Source organism: Schistocerca nitens, chromosome 4, assembly GCF_023898315.1.
Source record: "Schistocerca nitens isolate TAMUIC-IGC-003100 chromosome 4, iqSchNite1.1, whole genome shotgun sequence".
Classification (NCBI taxonomy): domain Eukaryota; kingdom Metazoa; phylum Arthropoda; class Insecta; order Orthoptera; family Acrididae; genus Schistocerca; species Schistocerca nitens.
The window spans coordinates 768,317,105-768,340,457 of NC_064617.1; the positions used below are offsets into that span (position 1 = coordinate 768,317,105).

Sequence of the window (23,353 nt, forward strand, 5' to 3'; positions counted from 1 at the left end):
TGGAAGATTCCCTTGAAAACCACACAGCAGTTGTATATATCCATTCCGACTGGAAACTTTTTTGAGTGAGGACGGTTTTCCTACACCGAATTGGGCATGGTAACGTGTTGTGTTTTTGGTGTTTCCATATTTTAGTCCACTCCCTGTATCTTTATTAGTGTAGACTATGCGGTACAGTGTCGAAAGCCTGACAGTAATCTAGGAAGAGGCAGTCTACCTGTTCATCTTCACCTGTTGCTTGCAAGATGTCGTGTACGAGTAAAGCAAGGTGTGTTTCACATGAATGGTTTTTGGGAATCGGTGCCGACTGTTTTAAGAGAAATGTGTCTTTTCTCTCTCTCTCTCTATCTGTTCTGTCTCTCTCTCTCTCTCTCTCTCTCTCTATCTATCTGTTCTGTCTCTCTCTCTCTCTCTCTCTAGAAGTGTCATAATGTCTGAGATTAGAATATGGTCAAGAATTCTGCAAGCGACGTGCGTTAGCGATTCGATCTGTTACCCATTTCGTAAACAGGAGTGACCTGTGCTGTTTCGCAGTCACGCGGCACTAATGGCTGCCCCATGCGAGTCTCGATAAATATGAGCTAGGAGATGAGCTAATTCCGTGGCGTATGGAAAGTAAAATGTAACTAGAATTCCATTAGCGCCCGGTGCAGTGTTCGTTTTAAATAGTTTTTATGGTTTTTTAATACCGGGGTGCAAATCTCATTTGTGAGTATGTTGGGCGGTGAAACGTCATTACGGTAATATTCTCTTGTGTGAACAATTTTTTGGATATGGAATTTAATATTTGTTATTTCTGCGTGCTGCCTTCTGTTTTGAGAAGAGTAGTAGTATTTACAAACTCAAAACGAGTGGAAGAGGAAAGATTAGTACCAAAACAATATTATTAAAAAGATTAATAAAAAGAATGATTGGAAAGTATAGAATGGAACTGTGGCTTATCCAAAGAGATAGTTATTAGGGTACGTTCAAGAGAATAACACCTTTTTACGACGATGGTTCGTCAAACTAGTACACATTCATGCAAACAAATGCCAACGACTGATGAGAGTATCAGAATTTTTTCTGCTGATGGCATGAAACCGTGTCCTCAAGAGGCAGATATGAGATGTAGTTTAGTCAACGGCATATACATTTCTCACATTGCCAAGTCCGAAGTCGTGCAGATGTGTTAGCGTGTAAACACGCCAGCTAGAAGCGAGCGGCGCGCGACTTGTGAGCAGCCGCGAAGATGTTTTTTGCCGGTCGTTTTCGAGACGCGACAGAAGCTAAAAGGCGGCGCTGAGAGCTCTCCGTGTAAATACAGGTCGCAGCGGCGTTTGGGCCGCCCGGCCTTTCCGCGCCATGTGCGCCTCTGGCTGCGACGGCGGCAGTTGCCAGGTTACGTCACGCTGGCCCTGCTGGCTCTGGACAGCGCGTCGCTCGGTGGGCAGTTTGCGTTTGAGGTTTCGGGACAGCAGCACCGAGGCTTTAAGCGTTCAGTATGACCGTAATACTGTCTTGAACAGAGCCAAAGCAGAACCGCCAATTCGGAAAAAATCACTGTAAGCAGTCTCTCCTGTTATTAAATGCTTCATGACGCGTTTTGGAGGATTACAGTGAGAACACGAAAGTCACGGGGCACAGATATGCACATACACAGACGGCGGTAATATCGCGTACGCAAGATATAAAAGGGCAGTGTACTGGCGGAGCTACCATTTGTTCTCAAGTGATTCATGTGAAAAGATTTCCGGCGTCACTATGGCCTAAAAAAATTGTTCAAATGGCTCTGAGCACTATGCGACTTCACTTCTGAGGTCACCAGTCGCCTAGAACTTAGAACTACTTAAACCTAACTAACCTAAGGACATCACACACATCCATGCCCGACGCAGGATTCGAACCTGCGACCGTTGCGGTCGCTCGGCATTCGGGAGGACGACGGTTCAATCCCGCGTCCGGCCATCCTGATTTAGGTTTTCTGTGATTTCCCTAAATTGCTCCAGGCAAATGCCGGGATGGTTCCTCTGAAAGGGCACGGCCGACTTCCTTCCCCGTCCTTCCCTGATCCGACGAGACCGATGACCTCGCAGTTTGGTCTCTTCCCACAAAACAACCCCAACCCAACAGTGTGGCGAAATTTGGCGTTAATGTGCTATGTCAGCAGACGACCGATTTGAGGGCCTCTGCGAACAGCACGATATCGCCTACAGCACATCTCGTGAGCTCGTGACCATATTCGATAGGCCATAGACGACTGAAAAACCGTGGCCTGGTCAGCTGAGTGCCGATTTCAGTTGATAAGAGCGGATGGTAGGATTCGAGTGCGGGGCAGACCCCACGAAGCCATGGACTCAGGTGTCAACAAGGCCAGAATCCCCTCGAACATCTACGGGACATAATCGAGTGGTCAATTCCTGCACAACATCCTGCACTGGCAACACTTCCGCAATTACGGACACTATAGAGGCAGCATGGCTCAGTATTTATGCAGGAGACTTCCAACGACTTGTTGGGCCCATGCCACGTCAAGTTGCTGCACTACGCCGAGAAAATTGAGATCCGACACGATATTAGGAGGTACCCCACGGCTTTTGTCTCCTCATTGTATACCTCCGTCATTAGGTGGATTACTATATTGTCGTATCCGTGTTTTATGGTGTACTACGCAATGTCCTTCAAATATGCGTTCATGCATGTCTGAAAGAATAGACACTGCTACAATCTACAGCTGTATGAAATAGAAGAAATGTATTCGCAATTGCCAATGCAATTAGAGTTCAGGTGTACGATATATTAGCGACATATGAAAATATGTGCCGGACCAGGACTCGAACCCGGATTTCCCGCACTACGTGAGTGCTCGCCTTAACCACTTCTGCTATTCCTTCAGACATGCATGCATGTCTGGAGGACATTGCACAGTGCACCGTAAAACACAAACATTTCAAAGTAGTATTACAAGCTTGGACAGGCCGCTACAATAACAATGAAAGTCTCTCTCTGCACGGGAATCACAGCAACTGTGTGAATGCAGCAGTGGGCACCGGCGACTTGATGGGGTCTGGGTTGGTCCGGGAGGCGTGCTCAGATGCCCGGAATGGTTAAGGCTACCGCTCGAGTAATGCGGGAAATCCGGGTTCGAGACCTGGTCCGGTACAAATGTTCATATGTCACCAATGAATTGTGCATAAAGTGTCGTCGTATTCGCAATTGCAAATACATTTCTTCTATTGGATTTGTGTTAGTAAAGCGTGGGTGTACTGCATATAGGTAACCTGTGGGATTGTTGTTCAGTGGTCGCAGGTTAGGCCTACATTTCCAGTCATATTTACATCGTCAAGTGAAGTTCATCTCATGTGACAGTGCTAAATATTACCACCTATGGAAAATATAACAAAAGTGACGCGTTATTGGCTCTGAGCACTATGGGACTTAACATCTATGGTCATCAGTCCCCTAGAACTTAGAACTACTTAAACCTAACTAACCTAAGGACATCACACACATCCATGCCCGAGGCAGGATTCGAACCTGCGACCGCAGCAGTCGCGCGGTTCCGGACTGAGCGCCTTAACCGCGAGACCACCGCGGCCGGCGACGCGTTATTGTAGCTCGTTGTTTCTACTGACATTCACAACAGTCATGGCCAAGCCAAACCTACAATGTTTGCATTTTAAGTAGCTCCGTTGTTGGACTGTGCAAGGAAAACTGCCAACGTTAAAAGTACGACGTAGTCAGTCCTACTCTCTCACTCATCGCTGGTTCCCGGCAGAAAGCGCTGCTGGTAACGCGTCTAGGTATCCCTAGACGGTCAGTGAAGTTAGTGAAGGAAAAAAAAAGACGCGCTCAGTGAGTATCGGACTGTATTTGCGACTGGATAAAGAAATTCCTTGCAGGTAAAACTCAATACATCCCTCTTAACAGAACACAACCGACAAATGTAAAGGTAATTCCTGACGTACCCCAAAGAAGTGTGATAAGATCGTTACTGTTCACAATGTATATAAATGATATAGTAGAAAGCGTGGGAAGCTCTTTAAGACAGTTGGAAAATGATGCGATTGGTAATAAGAAAGTAGCAAGTCAGAAGACAGTATCGATTTGCAAAACGATCGTCAGAAGATTGATGAAGGGTGCAGACCCTGGGAGTTCATCCTGAACGTAAATAAATTTAACATATTGTGCATACCTAGAAAAATAACTGTACTACCTTAGAACAACACTATTAATGACAAAATCCTGGAAAGAGCGTAGGCTATACAGTAAAATATCTAGTAATAACTATCCAGAGCGATGTTAAGTGGAATAGTATGAAAATCAGACGGAAAGACTGAGATTCGTCGCAAGAATCTTAAGTAAAAGTGATTCATCGACGAAGGAAGTGGCTTACATGGCGCCCTGTTCGACTGATTCTTGAGTATTGTACATCAATCTGGTAGCCTTACCACGTAAGATGACAGAAGAGACAGAAAAAATCCAACGAAGAGCGGCACGTTTCGTCACGGTTTCCTTTGGTCGGCGCGAGAGCGTTATAAGAGACGGTCAACTAAATCCAGAGGCAGACACTGTAAGAGAGGCGTTGTGTATCATGGAGCCGTTCACTAACGAAATTTCGTGCGAGTACTTTCCGGGAAGAGTCGGAGAACATACATGATGAAAAGAATTGAGAAATTACTGATGCAGAGCCTTACCGATAATCTTTCTTCACACAGAGAAAGAGGGACTAGTTAGGGGTACCAGAAATACCCTCCGCCACACACCGTTCAAAATGGTTCAAATGGCTCTAAACACAATGGGACTTAACATCTGTGGTCATCAGTCCCCTAGACTTAGAACTACTTAAACCTAACTAACCTAAGGACATCACACACGTCCATGCCCGAGGCAAGAGTCGAACCTGCGACCTTAGCAGCAGCTTGGTTCCGGACTGAAGCGCCTAGAACCGCTCAGCCACAACGGCCGGCCCACACATCGTCAGGTGGCTTGTGGAATAATGATCTAGATGTAGAAATGAGTTGGTCAGTTCCAAGGCGTGTCATGCCTAGGATTGCCATCCGTCCCGATGTATCAGGACCGTCACCTTTATGGACGTTCTTGTCCCGACATCCCGACAAGACCATTTTGTCCCGATTTTGCAAAATACTGTTACGAGCTTGGCTCTAGCACTCAAGTAACGCCATCTGTTACCGCAACATGTAAATGTAGCCTCAGTTAGTTTTATGTAAGTCAAGTTTATGTTGACAAGGTCGTCTCACAGATGGCGTTGCATGTTGCGTATCCTGTATCGACGATGCCAGCACCTTCTAGATCTAGCGCCATCATTCAAGAAAATACCAGGCTTCTCCAGTAGTACGGGGCTGGAACTGTTTAAGCAGAACCACGCGGAAGAATCGGGCAGTTCCCATTTGAATTGCGATCTGATAAGACGTTTCTTTCTAAACGTAATACGAACAACGAGTGCAAGTTAGTAATATTTGAAATGTATACTGCGGGTATATACAGCGTTAAGCGTACAGTGACGTGCACTTCGAGGACTAAAGTGTTGTTGTCGACTATTTACCGTCTAATAAACTTATCATAGCTGACGAAAATACAAGAGGATAGAAAGAGAAAGTGGCACTTTTCGGATCAATACACGAAAGGGTGGTCTTTGTTGAGAAAGGACCTACGGATCGGGAAGCGTTGTGTGGGATTTTTAGCCGTTTCATCTCAGTAACGAAGAGGTAAGGGAGATGTGTCATCACATTTCTCCGAAGAATCATACAAATACACTCCTGGAAATGGAAAAAAGAACACATTGACACCGGTGTGTCAGACCCACCATACTTGCTCCGGACACTGCGAGAGGGCTGTACAAGCAATGATCACACGCACGGCACAGCGGACACACCAGGGACCGCGGTGTTGGCCGTCGAATGGCGCTAGCTGCGCAGCATTTGTGCACCGCCGCCGTCAGTGTCAGCCAGTTTGCCGTGGCATACGGAGCTCCATCGCAGTCTTTAACACTGGTAGCATGCCGCGACAGCGTGGACGTGAACCGTATGTGCAGTTGACGGACTTTGAGCGAGGGCGTATAGTGGGCATGCGGGAGGCCGGGTGGACGTACCGCCGAATTGCTCAACACGTGGGGCGTGAGGTCTCCACAGTACATCGATGTTGTCGCCAGTGGTCGGCGGAAGGTGCACGTGCCCGTCGACCTGGGACCGGACCGCAGCGACGCACGGATGCACGCCAAGACCGTAGGATCCTACGCAGTGCCGTAGGGGACCGCACCGCCACTTCCCAGCAAATTAGGGACACTTTTGCTCCTGGGGTATCGGCGAGGACCATTCGCAACCGTCTCCATGAAGCTGGGCTACGGTCCCGCACACCGTTAGGCCGTCTTCCGCTCACGCCCCAACATCGTGCAGCCCGCCTCCAGTGGTGTCGCGATAGGCGTGAATGGAGGGACGAATGGAGACGTGTCGTCTTCAGCGATGAGAGTCGCTTCTGCCTTGGTGCCAATGATGGTCGTATGCGTGTTTGGCGCCGTGCAGGTGAGCGCCACAATCAGGACTGCATACGACCGAGGCACACAGGGCCAACACCCGGCATCATGGTGTGGGGAGCGATCTCCTACACTGGCCGTACACCACTGGTGATCGTCGAGGGGACACTGAATAGTGCACGGTACATCCAAACCGTCATCGAACCTATCGTTCTACCATTCCTAGACCGGCAAGGGAACTTGCTGTTCCAACAGGACAATGCACGTCCGCATGTATTCTGTGCCACCCAACGTGCTCTAGAAGGTGTAAGTCAACTACCCCGGCCAGCAAGATCTCCGGATCTGTCCCCCATTGAGCATGTTTGGGACTGGATGAAGCGTCGTCTCACGCGGTCTACACGTCCAGCACGAACGCTGGTCCAACTGAGGCGCCAGGTGGAAATGGCATGGCAAGCCATTCCACAGGACTACATCCAGCATCTCTACGATCGTCTCCATGGGAGAATAGCAGCCTGCATTGCTGCGAAACGTGGATATACACTGTACTAGTGCCGACATTGTGCATGCTCTGTTGCCTGTGTCTATGTGCCTGTGGTTCTGTCAGTGTGATCATGTGATGTATCTGACCCCAGGAATGTGTCAATAAAGTTTCCCCTTCCTGGGACAATGAATTCACGGTGTTCTTATTTCAATTTCCAGGAGTGTAGATTGACGGTAGCATCGATATCAAAGCCTATTTCTGAATTCATGACTAAAGAAGATACTCAGGAAGAACTGCTCCTTGCTGCTGCAGAACTAACAAGGGCTTGTAAAGTTGTCGAGCAACATCAGTCCTTCATTCTCGTGACTGTATCGTAAAATTGAATGCCGCAATGTATCCTCACTCCAAAGTCGCCGCAAAGCAGTCCACAGCCCTTACCAAAGCTACAGCGATTGTTCAAAAATATTCTAGCGCCACACTCCGTGTCCGAATGCATAAAACAATTGCAAGGAGTTTGATTTTACGGCACAGGCAAGCCGCATCGAACCACAAGGCTAAAAAGATGTTTCTTTTAGTTGTTTAATACTTTACTGAAATTGACGGAATCCAAAAGACGTTGTTGAAGCTTGATTCGCTGAATAACGAAACTTCGGAGACAATTGCAAAGTTTTGTAGACACACTAAGACAACTGAAAATTCCACTACTCGCTTCCACTAATCGCTTTGTGTCGAGATAGCACCAGCTTCGGAGTGCTTCATCGACGCGGCCAGCGGAATGTGTTTCACTAAATTAAAGAACAACTAGGGAAAAATGTAAAAAGAATTGGATGCTCTGCCCATATACTCCACAATACTAGATAAAGCGCTGCTGGACTCTTTAACTGTCGACACTGAAATGATTTGTGCTTATACGTTTATGTCAATCATCAGCCTCCTCTGTTTCACTCAAAAACGACGTGGCTGTCGTTAACGCCCACAGTTGAGAGAATTCTTAAGCTTTGGATTTCAGAATTCTTAAGCTTTGGATTCCATTAAAACAATTTTTTGACGCCGAAGACAAGCGATCTATAATAATTTCAGATTTTTTTCAGTAGTCCGATCGGTGAAATTTACTTTTATGTTTCTGAAGTCAAACTTGGCTTTATTTGAAAAAATATATAAAAAAAGCGTGAAGAAGGCTAAAGTCTCGAAAACTGAAATGAGATATATATTAATCGACACTCAAAGATGTCTGAATGAAAGGAAGACAGCCAATTTTATTGGCCTACAAACCTAGATGAATCTGATCAAATTAAAGAATAAGAACTCTAACCGAGAAATAATAACTTGATTTCGAAATTTGAGGAAGAAAGAGAAAAGGACTATTTATTTTAATAAAAATCAAGTATTTGATTGGATGACGCCTATCTGAAAGCCCAGATTGGGTGATAATTGAAAATACTAATATATACCTGACTAAAAATGGTGTGCAGATTTCAGGCGACAACTATTTTCAGGAATATATGTATGTGAAGAGCTTTTTAGAAACTAGGCGCGAAGGAATGGAAATCTAAACACATCCGTGGAAACCGGAAACCGAAAATCCTTAATACAAATGCCAATTGCTAAAATTACGCGAGTATTTTTTTTTCTATTCCAGCACACAACGCCACTGTGGAAAGAGCATTTTCGCTGATGTCGACCCAGTGGACTGATGAAAGAAATCGACTGTGTAATCAATCTTACAGTGCCAGTTCAACTAAAAAGTGGTTTGCATGGAGTTTTATGCAACAAGTTCCATATGTTTTACTTCATTCCTACAACTCCATCTCAGAGCGTCCCCGACAAGGCCCCAGCTAGATATGGCAACCAAATTTTTTTGAACAGTTTGTAGATGTCTATAAAATATGAGTTTAGAAGTTTTCCGTCGAATAGTCGAGCAACAGTAAGAGATTAATCGACATATTCGCGGAGAATGCGCGTAATAACACACCAAGATACGTGGACAAATATGTCGCCATGCTTAGTCATTAGCGTCCGTTGGCGGGCAATATTATTATTGGAATAATTATTACGGCTAATGCGAACTTTTATAGCGTAGTAGTTTTACGGCAATGACGGACATCCGTGTGAAAGTGGAAGTAAATTTAATTGCCAGTATGAGCATGGTGGGTCTAACCATTTTAAGAAAGAGTGTTACGGAGTAAATTATATACACTGTTAACATTTAAAACAACCTTTTTGCTTAAATTGAATACTTTGATATTTGTAGAGAAAAGACTTAATTTTAGTCTTAGGCAACACAGCAAGGTTTCATGTGAAGCACTTTTCGTGTTAACCATCCTTTATGCACGTCCGACTGCTGCAAAGAAAACTTTTAATCAAGAATCAGCAAAATACAACGAGACAGGAAGTTTAACAGCGGCAGCTGGCTGAGTGAATGAACTGATTACATGGTTTGTCAAATTAATTTTCAAGCCAGCAACGGCAATTGCAACATTTATTCTAACAAGAAAATGGCTCTGAGCCTATGGAACTTAACTTCCGAGGTCATCAGTCCCCTAGAACTTAGAACTACTTAAACCTAACTAACCTAAGGATATCACACACATCAATGCCCGAGGTAGGATTCGAATCTGCGACCGTAGCGGTCGCGCCATTCCAGACTGTAGCGCCTAGAACCGCTCGGCCACCCCGGCCGGCTTTGTTCTAACAATTCGAAATGCTTATTGTCTGCAATGTACATAGTCACTAATGAGCCGTCCATGAAGAGAATGCCTAGTAAATCGCCTCTCCTATTTCAGAAGTTCCACAGTGCCGATTCAAGGGGCACTACAGTACTCGTCTTCCTCTTTCTTTTTCCGCCCTTATTTTTGTAATAATTACTTCCTCTCCGAGGAACAGTTGAGTGCAATAATTTTACATGGAGCAGATATGCCATGTGCCGGACGGAACACACGCGTAGGACAGTAATACAGTGTGTTTCAAAAGCCCTGAAATACTTAAAAAATTTATTGTAGCCGAATAAGTAGCATTACGAAGTAACTATATACATAATTTGAAAGAGTAAGCTTGTAGTTTTTCTTTTTTTTCCCCCTCTTAGCAGGTGGAATGGGTTGTTCCATGTATGTTCGCTAGGTGGTATCATAATCAATATGGCGCTTTCTGGAGCTGAGAAGGCTTTCCGCTTTGCTAGAATCTGACAAAACAAACAGTGCAACGGATGATCAACGAAAACTTGGGATGAAGTACGGGAAAGCAGTATTGTTAAACACAAGGGAAATTTTCCGGAGGTCAACGTTTCTTGTGCCACGTCTCACAAGAATGTTCATGCGCCTTTCTTCTTTGAACAACAAACTGTTATGGAGGTCCTTCCTTCAGATGTTGCAGAACTGGTTAATGCCATCGTCTCAAACAGAATCAGAGAACTTCACGTAGATAGTGAACCCCTACATTTCCACCGTGATGTTAGGGGCATATCTGAACACAGTGATAACCAATCGTTGCATTGGTGGTGTAGGAGCAATAGACCACTGTTTGCTAAAATGGCCTGCTAGGTCCCACGATATTTCTATTCATATGGTTATGTAAAGGACCTTGTTTATCCCTCCTCTTTGAGGTAGTGTGGAACTGAAAAGGAGAACTGCACAAGCAACAGCCGCAGTCTCGGAAGACATGTTGGTCCATGTGTGGCAACAAGAGTTCGACTATCGCATCGACATTTGCAGCTTCACTCATGGTTCCCACATGGAGTGTATATGAAGTGAATGTCGTCGAAAAAAAAACTTAACAAGTTTACTCTTTCAAACAATTTATGTTGGTACTTGTAATGCTACTCATTCGGCTACAGTAAAGTTTTTCAAGTGTTCTCGGACTATGAAACATGCAGTAAAACTCATTCATCTCGCTGAAACAGATAAATTATTCTCTGTATAAATAGCGAACTGCCATTAATGAGTTACGGTCGAGCTGCACTATGTTCCTATTTTAGTTTTATTTGCGGCTAAATGTGACGATATACGGACACGTTGCGAACATGCATTTTCTAACGGCGTTACCGAATTTTTGACATATGGGAGACTTTTTTATTTACTAAAGTTATATGAACACATTAGGCGAATAAAATCTGTTGATTACAACACATTTTCATCCACTCTTCCAGATTTTTCTAACTCTAGATAATTTCAGTTGACGCTGCTTACAATTGTAAACAGCGGACTCCCAACTTGCAGCTGAATCCGCCTATGCTTCATTTCTGTGGTGATAATGGAAAAAAATCCGCTGACATCAGTCTTATCACCACGACAGATGCTTCGACTATACGTGTAAGTGTCAATGTTGTCATTAAATGAAATAATCATCTCCTCCATAGAATTTATCAAAAAAGCTCTGCTCTTCCATGATGCTCAATGTATGATGACTTGCTTCCAGTCGGCGGAGATTACGTTCTAACAGTGGTAATAACAATAAATATGACGATGAATCGCATCCTCAGTAACTGAATCTGATTTGATAATCCGCTCATCCGTACACGTTTTTTCCACGGAATTTCTACCTTTGATGTTTTTCCAGCTTCCTTTTCTTTCTCGAGCAGTTCGTTACTAATATTCACAACGGTGTTGTTGTGATACATAAAGCTGCAGGCGTTCTATCGATTAGCTTGTTAACATGGAGCAGCGGGCAACCATTAAGTTTTTCAGTCTCCAAGTTGGCACGTAACGCGCAAACGATTTATCGCGACTGACTTCGTACGGCGATCCGCTGGCCAAGACATCGACGCCGAACTTTTCCTATTACCAAACTTTCGGCGAACTTCCTTCTGACATTGTTTGGTAAAACACAACAAATAACTGGAACAACAAATAAAATAATAACTCCTGCAACAGTAAAACGATAACAAACAAAATTACAGAGCGCAACGATCCGACAGGACAGGAAGCTGCCTGAAACTGTAACATCGTTTAAGATGTGAATATTGTGTGAAGTACTGTCAACTTTTGCTGCTTGCTGCGGCTGCCAGTCTCATGAAATTGGCGGAATACCCCTCCCCCCCCCCCTTCATCTTCACTACTACCCGTCGTAGCTGTCAGTCCATAAGTAATTTTGAACATACCATGTAACTGCAGTGAGATTATCTTCTTTCTGCTCAGTAAGCAATGATATAACGTACAAAAAAGAGGGAGGGGCAAAGTGAATACGAAAATACAGAAGTTTTATTTCATTCATGTGCTCTCGTAAATTCCTTAATGGCGTACCGTTCTGAACTGATCACTCATTATCGAAAGCCCACAAATACTTTCTGGTCGATGGCTACGTCAGAACATGCTAGGAGTCAACATTTCCGTGAGGCTGGTACTTGAGGATGGGCAATTGCTAATGACTAGTCAGTCGAATTTGTCTGAACATTTATGACTGAAATAAAATTTACTGAATATTTGTTTTGTAAACTATTCTGCAGCCTCAACAAACTGTACGAAATATATATTGTTGTAAGAAAAAAAGGAGCACTGCTAGATTATTATTACAACAGTAGGCATCTAATGTAATGTATTGTTTAAAAGTAATGTGTTCGATGATGCTCTCTACAAATAAGAACAATGAACGCTTTATTACGGTATACTGATAATTTTTACTTTTTGGACCCTCTGACTACAACTGAATGAAACACAATTTTCGTACCATACGCGTTTCGCCTTCATTCCCTGCAAGGTATATTCAGTGGCCTGGAATATGTACATATTTCTACTATTTAGTGTACATTTTGGTCCAATGAACCTATAGGTTATAAACAGTGCTGGTGGTTAGTTTTTGCTATGATGTAGTAAGATTTTAAATTCTACTTATAGGTTGCGTGGACGTTTTCCTACATTTCACATTTCTGTTTCATTTTTGGTGCCGTTCCTCTTCTTATAATTACCTCTTGGAGTTTTTTCCACGTTTCGCAGCACTAGGAACTGAACACTTGTTTTGATGCAATGTTTTGGTTTGTGTTGCCGACTGTCGAAATGTTTTTGCCAAGGATCGAATGTTATTGCAAACTTTCGAGTGTAATTTTTGACCTGTTTGTGTATTCACGCGTGTGTATGTGTGTGTGTGTGTGTGTGTGTGTGTGTGTGTGTGTGTTTTGGTGTGAAATAATATTTATTTTGGTGATGTGTGCGTGCGTGTGTGTGTGTGTGTGTGTGTGTGTGTGTGTGTGTGTGTGTGTGTCCAGAAGGTGGAGGGAGGGGGAGATACTTTTTTTTGGTTGCTTGTGTGACAGCTATGATTTCTTTCATTGTTTTTATTAAGTGTGGTAGGGAGGCTGTAGTGATAGATCTGCCAGGTTAGATGAGAGCGCTAATGCGCTGCTTCCTGGACTCGGGTAGGCGCACCGGCCTCGCATCGAATCCGCCCGGCGGATTAACGACGAGGTCCGGTGTGCCAGCCAGCCAGGATGTGGTTTTTAGGCGGTTTTCCATGTCCCACTAGGTGAATACCGGGCTGGTCCCCATGTCCCGCCTCAGTTACGCGACTCGCAGACATTTGAAAACCTTCACACTATTTCATGGCTTACACTAGATGCAGACAGTTGGGGTACACTACTTCTGTCCCGGGGCATACGGGGTGGCGACAGGAAGGTCATCCAGCCATCGTCTGACACTAACATTGCCAAATCCATAGTAACAGGGTCGACCCCGCATTGAAGTGGCACAAACGCTGAAGCAAATGATGAGGGACCCTGTACTGATGTGTGTTTGTTTCCAGTGATGGCTTTCTGAGTGTGGAAGTTTTCTTGCATTTGTATAAGATATTTGTCATGTTTGCTTATTTTCATTTCTTGTTCCATATTTGTAGGATGGTGGTTTTGGTGTTTTAAATGTTCTGCAAATGTGGAATGGTTTGTTTCGTACTTCCTACACCTGATATTTTCTTTGTACCGTGTTTTAAAATTCCTGCGTGTCATACTTATGTATACTTTGGCAATAACAAGCGACAGTCGGCAACACAAACCAAAACATTGCATCAAAACAAGGGTTCAGTTCCTAGTGCTGTGAAATGTGGAAAAATCCCCAAGTGGCAATTATAAGAAGAGGAATCTCACCAAAAATGGAACAGCAACGTAATATGTAGAAAATCGTCCACACAACCTGCAAGAAGAATTTAAAATATTACTACATCATTGTAGAAACCAACCACCAGAACTGTTTATAAGCTATAGCTACATTCCCCCCCCCCCCCAAAAAAAAAAAAAACAAGCACTCTGTCTTCAGGCCACAAGTGACCCATCGGGACCATCGGACCGCCGTGTCATCCTCAGATGAGGATGCGGATAGGAGGGGCGTGTGGTCAGCACACCGCTCTCCTGGTCGTTATTATGGTTTTCTTTGACCAGAGCCGCTACTGCTCGGTCGAGTAGCTCCTGAAATGGCGTCACGAAGCTGAGTGACCCCGAAAAATGGCAACAGCGCATGGGGACCCGGATGGTCACCCATCCAAGTGCCGGCCACGCGCGACAGCACTCAACCTCGATGATCTGACGGGAACCGGTGTTTCCATTGCGACATTACCCCAAAACGTGAACTAAATAGTAAAAATATGTAAATCTTCCAGGCCACTGAAGATGCCTTGCAGAGAATAAAGGCGAAACGCTTATGGCACGAAAATTGTGTTTCATTCAGTTGTAGTCAGACGGTCCAAAAAGTAAAAATTATCATTACACCATAATATTACACGTAACTGTGGAAGACAGGATTAGAAAAGATGAATATGTTAATAAACGTTTTAGCATATCCTTCCAGGACGAAATTAGCATTCGTCCCATTGATCATGTAGCCGACGGTAATGAAACAGAATTGTGGATGGTCGCTCCTCTTCACGAAAATTTCTATATTTCTGCGCTGGAGTTCTCTGGCGTAAGTAAAAATGTAAGATATTACAAATGAATACTCTGTTAGTCCAAAAAGTCAAGACTGCAGTAATAAAAAAATGGAGAACAGCTAATAGTGGGTTTAATGTTTCAGATGTCATATAGTCTTCCCTCTCCCCCCACACCTCCTTGAGTAGAATGTACAGAACATTCATATAGTCCTGTGAACTGTCAGAAAAGTCATTTGGAATGTTGAACTCTCGCGGGTCACATTGGCTTTAATGTCGGTTATGTTGTAAAAACATTGACTCTTCATGTGAGTTTCTGTTCTTTGCCATTTTATGGTAGGTTCGTAAATGATGACACGAAGTCTCGTAACCCATGACGATTTTTTCAACAAAAAGGAGTGTCCTAGTTTTGCGTTTCAATCAATTGGCAGGCCGTTGTTTTTGTTCACGATTCAAACTGTGGGGTACAAACTTTGTACACACCTCTCTTCTTCAGAATATTTTGGAGGACGTCTTGAGGACATGATTTAGAGATGTTGCTCCTTTGCGATTTTGACACAACGACACTGAACACTGCGGCTGCACGTCCAGTGGCCGACCTGAGTTTCCGAGCGGTTCAAGGCGCTACAGTCTGGAACCGCGCGACCGCTACGGTCGCAGGTTCGAATCCTGCCTCGGGCATGGATGTGTGTGATGTCCTTAGGTTAGTTAGGTTTAATTAGTTCTAAGTTCTAGGGGATTGATGACCTCAGAAGTTACGTCCCATAGTGCTCAGAGCTATTTGAACCATATTTTGCACGTCCAGTACTTAACACTGTCTGCTCAAAGCTGACTGGTCGAATGCACATCAGTTCTGTTGTTTACAGTTATTAGCTCATGCTACTACCGTAGTTAATGCGCTGAAGTCGTTTATCGAAGGCAATGAAACCCTATAACTCCATATGTCTATAAAAACACGCAGTTCAAGTAACCAGTAACTGCATAATCGACGAGAGGTTGCTTCTACTATAAAGTTACACATGTATCAATTTTCTGTATCACATTTATTACTTTTTTTAAGAAGGCGATTTTGTTCCACTTGCAAACTTCAACGTAATAGTTTTACGAGGTTTTCATTGCCTACCATCGTTATACGCCAGGAATAAAATCAGCCACGTAATATTTTGAACTGAGGGTGTAGAACCATGTGGTATAATTGTTCTATATCTGGAACAGTTATAAATAAATTGCAGGATGTAGCCAGGAAACATACGAATTTGAAGTTTTACAGAACCGTAGCAGCACAAATCCATACTTACAGAAGTGAAGTATGGGCGATAGCAGGATACCAAGAAATAATGTTTCCTAAAAAAGTTGAAGAATGTACAAGAGAAGGTAGTAAAAGAAATTAAGATATAAGAAAAGGTTTGGGAATATATGACTGAAACATAAGATGTAGATCATAAGAGTGCAGACAGACACCTGGTAAAGACTCTCAGTTATAAATACAATAGAAGAAGAAATGTAAGAAGGCCATGCACGAGATGGAATACCGTAGTAGGCAATTTGCCTAGTGCACAAAGTGAGTAAGAAGAATCGTAATGGAAGACAATAGTGGTTTGTACTCAAAAGCATTCCCTGCGACGTTTCTGTTAAGAATTTTTCGTATCGTTGCATCCATTATGCTAATGCTGGAGGTGTGTTATGGAGGAGGAGGGAACGAACATAGGAAGAGGGAGGAACACATCATTCCCGGCGTTCTCGAGAGTAACAGCTCCGCCCGCATCTCGTGGTCATGCGGTAGCGTTCTCGCTTCCCACGCCCGGGTTCCCGGGTTCGATTCCCGGCGGGGTCAGGGATTTTCTCTGCCTCGTGATGGCTGGGTGTTGTGTGCTGTCCTTAGGTTAGTTAGGTTTAAGTAGTTCTAAGTGACTTATGACCACAGCAGTTGAGTCCCATAGTGCTCAGAGCCATTTGAACCAGTAACAGCTCCACCGTGTCCTGGCAGTGAACCACTGTTTCTCCCTTGGAAAGGGAGTCCCTTACAGTGCTTCTTATTTTGAGGAATACCACTTGAATTTGTTTACCTAGACTGCTATCACAGATTATGCACAGATATCTCTGTGTTAGTCGGTGAACTTGAATACGCCATCGTTGGCCTGTTCTTGTTTTGTAGCTGAATTACTCGTGGTATGAAACGCATTGTTCGCGTTATTTTTAACGAGACTAGATTTTTTGAGTGCCACTATTGGAAATAAAAGCTGCTTTCCTATGGAACGCTGTATCCGTTGGGGGGAAAAACATACTAAAAAATTCCAGAAGTTTATTGATGATTAATCACTTATCTATAAGAGCTCCGCTGGATTTGATTCCAAAAGAATGTGCGTCGTGTATGATGAGCGATTCGCATACGGATTGTTAGTCAGTGGAAGAGTAGCTTTGATATTCTTATTTTATTTTATTTACTTCGAACTGTCTGAGTTCGCATCTTATTAGCTTTACGTTATAATAAAGCTCTTGCACAAGGATTTTATTTAAGCAGTTTTACAAGTAATATGGGAGTTCCGCCGTCTTTTGCGGCTGTGTGAAATCGTTTTTGCACCAAACGCGTTTTGCTTTATCTTAAGCGTCCTCAGTGGTCAGTTTTCTCTCTCCCGCCTTACGTCCATGAGTTCTTCCGTACACAAGCGTTGCAGAGTGCTAAAATTGAATATTGTTTCTGTGACTAGTATTTTATTTCAGTAATAGAAGACTGTATAAGAGTGTGAGTAACTTCCTAAAATTCGTACTTACTCATGCAGCTAATCGGCAGCCTTGGCAAACACAGGTGCTTCATCGTGGTAGAAGAATAAGTTCTATCGTTGTTTAGGGTGAGCGTATTGTGGTCAACACATTCCACGACAAAGTAGATAAATTGACAAAGAAACAAAAAGTGAAACACGAGGAGCAGTTTGTAATAACTTAAGTTGATTTTCAAGGTCGATACTGCGCGCAAATGAGGTACTTGGCAGTCGGTCCGGATGGCAAGCTGGGACTGGTCCAGCACACAGGCGATCCGGTCGACCTTGGCGAGTGAATGTTTCAGTGGGAAGTGCACCCTCTGGCAAGGGCAAGTACTACAGGAGGCAAGGAGGGGGGAGGGTGCATTTATTGTCGCTCACAGAGGCGTAATTTATTCGGCTCGCGCCACCTGCTGTCGTAATAAACCGTCTCTGTGTATTTTAGGTGTCTGGTTCGTTTATGTGTACACAACTTGTGATACCAAGTTCGTTTACTTTCGTTCAATTAACTAAATATAATTGTTGGTTTGTAGTAGTTCCTAGGAACGGAAAGCATCGTTCGTGCTACATCAGCTTGCCCTTTTCTTGAACGATATCATGCGAACTACGGTTGAAGAGCAACAGGCACATTCCATATTCATGTTTTTCCGGAAAGCAATTTACACGACGCCACACTGCAGATTGTTAACGAACGCACAAAATAGGTTCCTAGACATGTGAGTGGCTCGAAGACTTCTTAAGTAATAGAGATACAAATACGTTGTTCTGCACGGAGAGTGTTCATCAGAGGCAGGAGGGCCCCAGGTAAGTGTGTTAGGATCGTTCGTATTCTGTACAAACATAAATGACCTGACGAACAGGTTGAGCAGCAATCTGTGGCTGTTTGCTGATGGCACTGTGATGTGCGGGAAGGTGTCTTGGTTGTGTGACTGAAGGAGGACGCAAGATGTCTTAGAAGGGGGACACACAACAGTCGGATTTTTGTAATGTTTTATATTTATGGTATGTGAAGAACAGAACTTAAATATTACTGCTTTTAAAAAAGTTCGATGCAATTGTAAGAAATTCTAGAGAAAATCGACTTTGAATTTTTCCAACAGTCTTTAATACACTAAAGCTAGGTCGATGGTTCGGCCGTGTGAGAGAATGCTTAACTGAAACGTAGGGGTTTTAGATTCGATTCCCGACTGATGCAAATTCAATGAAGTTTAAAGTGCAAAAAAATCACTATCTCTTGAGGCTGGTAATCTCTGGTTCGAGTCTCGTTTGCGTCATTAATTTTTTCTTTGCTTCACCTCCGTCATTTAAATATAAAATTCATCAAATATGTGCTTCATAACAAATAACTCAATGCTGTTCATATGAAGTATAAATTTTTTCATATTGCACAAAAATCAAGTTTTTTCATTGCAAATGTAAATTTTAATTACTGATCCTTTGTAAAAGATCGTTTAAATTAAGTAAATATCACAAACTTAATTCTATTTCAGCTTTACGCGTTTTGCGCTTCATGGAAATGTGCATGGAACATGCATCTTTGGCAGGGCTGGATATCAAACTCGTGGCACACACTTGATAGACGACCTACTACCGCACAGCCCCATGATCTGTCGAGAAAAATTGATCTTGTTCTAGCATAGTAAAGACGGTCGGAAAACTTCAAAGTCGATTACATCGAGTGTATTGAAGAGTTGCATCGAATTATTTTGGGGGATTGGTATTTGAGTTCTGAACCTCTCGTACCATAACTTAATATAAAAAATTTCTAGAAACCGGATGTAGTGTGGTTCTCCTGCTATACAAAATTTCTAGTTGGCGTGTTTAGTAACAGCTTGGTCTAAATGTAGAGAAATGTAAGCTAATGCAACCAGTCGCGTAGTGTTCAAATGCAGCATTAATAGTGGTGTGTGCAGTTTGACAAGGTCACGTCGATTAAATATCCATGCGTAATACTGCAAAGCGCTATGAAATCGAACCAGCATGTAGCAAAGTTAGTAGGGAAGGAGAAGTCGGTTTACTGGGAGAAGTTTTAGGAAAGTGTGGTTAATCTTTAAATATGACCGCATAAAGGACACTAGTACGACCTAATCTTGAGTACTGCTTGAGTGTTTGGGATACCCACCTGGTCGGATTAAAGGAAGACATCGAAGCAATTCAGAATCGAGTTGCTAGATTTATACCAGTAGGATCAGTCACCACGCGAGTGTTACGGAGATTCTTCGTAAATCGAGATGTCAGTCCCTGGGGGGACGGAACACCCTTGAGAAAATTTAGATAGCTGTCGTTGAAGTTGACTGCAGAACGATTCTGCCGCCGCCGACATGCATTTCGCGTAAGGACCACGAAGATAAGAGAAATTAGAGCTCATTCGAAGGGATTAAGACAGTCGCCTTTCCTCGCTCTATTTGCGAAGTGGAACAGGATAGTCAGTTGATGGTAGTGTTACAGGATACCCTCCGCCGTGCACCATAAGTGGCTTGCGATGTATGTATGTATGTATGTAGGTGCAGATTCAATGGTATTAGTAGTTGTTATTGTTTTCGTTGGCTTAGCACAAAAATGTGGACAAGCACGAGCGCATGTGACCTAGTCGTACAGCTTAGTACGCAGCATTTTTGCTTACCAAACTGCTGTGGATTAACGACCGTTGTCTGGTACAATGGCCAACCTGAGTGCGATTTTTAGGCGGTTTTCCATGCCCGTTTAGGCAAATGCTTGGTTCGTTCTCAATCTGCGCACCGGAAACTATGATACACAAACCGTTAAAAAACCGTAACACACAAAACCCAAGCGTATATGAGTCATAAACTGCCTGTAATATCAGTCCTGTATATGTGAGTAAAGTGTTCGCTATAATTCGAACTCTCTGCCGCACCTTCCCATTCATAACGAATCGTAATCCTGTTATTTGAATTTCTGCTGCTGGCGATGTCATCTGATTTACGTCAAACCAGAAATCCTTATCTTTTTGCCATTTCACATCACTGACGCCACTACATCTAGATTGTGCCTCTGCATTTCCCTTTTTAGCTTCTCTAGGTTCCATATTCAGACTTCTGACAGTCCACTCACTGACTCGTAGTATACTACACTTTCGTTGGTCGTTCAATATTTTTCTCGTGGTTACCTTTCCGCCGGCAGTTGCCTCCCGGAGTCCCGATTGAAGAGACTAATCCGGAATGTTTTGTCAAAGGAGAGAACAACATGACGCTTTATCAGTTACCAGCCACGTGCCCAGTGGGTACCCATTACCTGTCTTTCACGCAGCGGTTTCTGTTGCCCTCTGCATGCCTGGTAGCTCTCTTTAAATTTAGGGCAATGCAAGATTGTGTCTACACCAAACAGAAATATCCCCATAGTTTCCTGTTACAAGACAAGTGCTGAACGTCTTCAGTGTGTGACAGCGTATGAGCATTAAGGAGTAATGCTACGAAGTGATATGGAGTGAAACGGACAAGTAAAACCAGTGTTGGGGAAGCCGAATGAAAGACTTGGATTTGTTCGTTGTGGGGAAGTGCCGAGCGCTTTCAAAGGAAATCGCGTATAAGGCGCTGCTGCGTTTGAGACAAGTACGCGTGAAAACACAACGAATTCCGAGACGCACTGCTGGGTACGTAACAGTTTAATGTGGCACCTATTCTCTGGGAACGTGAAGTTCTTAAGACGAGAGAGCTTGCGACGCAGGCACAGGCATAAACTTATATTCCCTCGCTCAATACGCGAATGGAGTTCCAACGTTAGGCGCGTTATGGGGCGCCTTAGGGACATGGCTGCCAAGAAGGGAAAGAAAACCAATGTGCACTCCGTGTGCATACCGGGTGGAGTCATTACAGATGTGGAACGGGCCCACCCGGATGCCGTGAAGAGCACAGGGTGCAGCCATCTGCAGGTGGTTGCACACATCGATACCAATGATGTGTGTCACTTCGGATCAGAAGAGATTCTCTCTGGTTTCGAACGCCTAACAGAAGATAAAACCAGAGCTGACCATTTGCAGCATAGTCAACAGGACCGATTGCGGACGTCTGGTACAGAGCCGAGTGGAGAGTTTGAATCAAAGGATCAGACGGTTCTGCGACCGTGCAGGCTGCAGATTCCTCGACTTGCGCCAAAGAGTGGTTGGGTTACGGGTTCCGCTGAATAAGTCAGGTGTCCACTATACGCGGGAGGCGGTTACACGGGTAGCAGGGGCTGTGTGGCGTGGACTGAGCGGTTTTTTAGGTTACAGGGTCTCAGGAAAATACAAAAAGGGCTTCTGTCACAAAGGGTGCAGGCCGAACATAGGAAGAAGGTAGATACAGGAACCATCCCTATGAAAGTTGTGAACTGTCATAGCTGTGTTGAAAGCTGGCTAACGCCGGATATAAGCTCAGCCGAAATTTTTGCGTAGAACCTAACGGTGTTCCGAAAGGATAGGCTAAACACGGTTGACGGTGGCGTGTTTGTTGCTGTTAGAAGTAGTTTATCTTGTCGCTAAATTGAAGTACATACTTCCTGTGAGTTAGTATGGACAGAGGTCAGTTTTGGCAACCGGAATAAAAAAATTATTGAATTCTTTTACCGACCTCCAAATTCAGTTGCTGAAAGGTTCAAAGAAAACTTTAGTTCGATTTCAAACACGTACCCGACTTATACGATCATAGGTGGTGGTGACTTTAATTTACCCTCGATATGTTGGCGAAAATACATGTTTAATTCCGGAGGTACGCATAAAACGTCATCCGAAATCGTGCTAAACGCATTCTCTGAAAATTATTTCGAGCTGTTCGTTCACGAGCCCACGCGAATAGTAAACGGTTGTGAAAATACACTTGACCTCTTAAAACACACTTGACCTCCTAGCAACTAATAATCCTGAGTTAATAAAGAGCATCAAAACCGATACAGGGATTAGTGAACACAGGGTTGTCGTAGCGAGACTGAATATTGCAACCCCCAAATCACACAAAAATAAACGAAAAATATACCTATTCAAAAAAGCAGATAAAAATTCACTTGACGTCTTCCTGACAGACATTCTTCACTCCTTCCAAATCAATAATGTAAGTGTAGACCAGATGTGGCTTGAATTGAAAGAAGTAGTATCGGTAGCAATTGAGAGATTTATACCAATTAAAGTAACAAATTACGGAGCTCATCCTCACTGGTACACAAAACGGTACAGAACACAGTTGCAGAAACAACGAAATTTAAAGAGACGCAAAATCGTTGGCCGGAAGGCCCCTATTCGGGGAAGTTCGGTCGCCAAGTGCATGTCTTACGTCAGTCGACGCCACACTGGGCGACTTGCGCGCCAGTGATGTTCAAATGTGAGTCAATTCCTTCGGCACCCAACTGCTTAGGTCATCGGTCCATAGACTTACACACTACTTAAACTAACTTACGCTAAGAACAACACACACACCCATGCCCGAGGGAGGACTCGAACCTCCGGCGGGAGGGGCCGCGCAATCTATTACACGGCGCTTCAAACCAAGCGGCCACTCCGCGCGGCCGCGGATGAGGTTGAAATAATGATGAGGACAACACAACACCCGGTCTCCGGGCGGAGAAAATCTCTAACCCCGCCGGGAATCGAACTCGGGCTCGATTGCATGGGAGGCGAGCACATTGCCACCCAGCAAGGCAGATGGACCGTACGTGAAGTATGTTAGCGGCAAGAAACAGTCAATGCCTTCTCTGCGCGATGGCAATGGAGATACTATCGAAGAAAGTGATGCCAAAGCAGAGTTACTAAACACAGGCTTCAGAAATACCTTCACAAAAGCAGACGAAGTAAATAACTCCAAAATCCGAATCAAGAAG

The 23,353-nt window shown here is 43.9% G+C and overlaps 1 long non-coding RNA gene across 1 annotated transcript in view; it reads left to right on the plus strand.

The window, feature by feature from the left end:
- LOC126253096 (uncharacterized) overlaps positions 1-23,353 on the plus strand; it is a 1,024,558-nt gene that overhangs the window by 147,399 nt on the left and 853,806 nt on the right. The gene's annotated exons all lie outside the window — the stretch shown is intronic.